Source organism: Chiloscyllium plagiosum, chromosome 11, assembly GCF_004010195.1.
Source record: "Chiloscyllium plagiosum isolate BGI_BamShark_2017 chromosome 11, ASM401019v2, whole genome shotgun sequence".
NCBI lineage: Eukaryota > Metazoa > Chordata > Chondrichthyes > Orectolobiformes > Hemiscylliidae > Chiloscyllium > Chiloscyllium plagiosum.
In genome coordinates, this window is record NC_057720.1 from 77,447,098 (window position 1) to 77,449,029 (window position 1,932).

Sequence of the window (1,932 nt, forward strand, 5' to 3'; positions counted from 1 at the left end):
TGTTTTCATTGGGGAAAAGAAGGTTTAGGGGTGACTTGATAGAGGTGTACAAGATGATTAGGGGTTTAGATAGGGTTGACCGTGAGAACCTTTTTCCACGTATGGAGTCAGCTATTACGGGGGGGCATAGCTTTAAATTAAGGGGTGGTAGGTACAGGACAGATGTTAGGGGTAGATTCTTTACTCAGCGAGTCGTGAGTTCATGGAATGCCCTGCCAGTAGCAGTGGTGGACTCTCCCTCTTTATGGGCATTTAAACGGGCATTGGATAGGCATATGGAGGATAGTGGGCTAGTGTAGGTTAGGTGGGCTTGGATGGGCGCAACATCGAGGGCCAAAGGGCCTGTACTACGCTGTATTTTTCTATGTTCTATGTTCTATGATATGGGCCAAATGCTGGCAAATGGAACTAGATTTATTTAGGATATCTGGTCGGCATGGATGAGTTGGACTGAAGGGTCTGTTTCCATGATGTACAACTCTATGTCTCTCACATTCAAGAACACTCAATGCTGAAGTAATACTGAGCTGTGGATATGGTTGGGAACTATGATAAACATTTTGAGTTTTACACTATAGGAAGGAATGTCTCTGCATGTCAGTACATAACACTGTCCCATTATCTACTTACTGCCTGTACTGCTCATCCTCTCCTCCCCATTGGCAGTACCCACCAATGCCCTTATTCCTCCTCCACATATCCGTGTAACTATTCAGACATCCCCTCCATCCATGACACTACCCACCCTCTTCTCCCTACAGGCCTTGACAGACAATATTCATCCAGCCCCTCTATTGCTGCCCCACGCAAACACCACTCCCCCTCTCGCCAACACATCCTGTTGCAAGCCCACCTCTCCCTTACATGCTAGATGCTGCATACTCCCTCTCACCCATTACCTGGCACAGCCCACTAACTCCCACACCTATTGTACACACAGCCTTGATCACACCCACACTCCCATGGTCTGTTCAAGCACACCTCCCTGTGCCAGTCTGTCTGCTTGCCACCTCCTGCATTTCCGTTCCAGTGTGCACTGATCCCCTGCCCCCTCAACTCCAGGTGGCATAGTGGCTCAGTGGTTAGCACTGCTGCCTCACAGCACCAGGGATTTTGGTTCTATTCCAGCCTCAGGTGACTGTCTGTGTGGAGTTTGCACATTCTCCCTGTATGTATGTGGGGTGCTCTGGTTTCCCCCCACAATCCAAAGATATGTAGTTTGAGGATGTGTAGGTTAGGTGATTAGTTGGGATAAATATAGGGTCGAGGAATGGGTCTAGGTGGGTTATTTTTTGGAGGGTCAGTGTAGACTTGTTGGACTGAATGGCCTGTTTCCATTTTGTTGTGACTCTGTGAACTCCAGTCACTCTCAGTCTCTGAGGTAAAAACAATGACTGCAGATGCTGGAAACCAGATTCTGGATCAGTGGTGCTGGAAGAGCACAGCAATTCAGGCAGCATCCGAGGACAGGCAAAATCGACATTTCGGGCAAAAGCCCTTCATCAGGAATAAAGGCAGAGAGCCTGAAGCGTGGAGAGATAAGCTAGAGGAGTGTGGGGGTGGGGATAGAGTAGCATAGAGTACAATAGGTCAGTGGGGAAGGAGATGAAGGTGATAGGTCAGGGAGGAGAGGGTGGAGTGGATAGGTGGAAAAGGAGCTGGGCAGGTCGGACAAGTCCGGACAGGTCAGGGATCGAGTTGCTGGAGGTTAGAAGCTAGGATGAGGTGGGGGAAGGGGAAATGAGGAAACTGTTAAAATCCACATTGATGCCCTGGGGTTGAAGTGTTCCGAGGCAGAAGATGAGGCGTTCTTCCTCCAGGCATCTGGTGGTGAGGGAGCAGCGGTGGAGGAGGCCCAGCACCTCCATATCCTCGGCAGAGTGAGAGGGGGAGTTGAAATGTTGGGCCACAGGGCGGTGTGGTTGATTGGTG

General features: G+C 49.9%; 1 protein-coding gene across 1 annotated transcript in view; it reads left to right on the forward strand.

The window, feature by feature from the left end:
- The window catches only part of LOC122554793, a 24,097-nt gene that overhangs the window by 3,536 nt on the left and 18,629 nt on the right, over positions 1-1,932 (forward strand). The window lies entirely within an intron of this gene.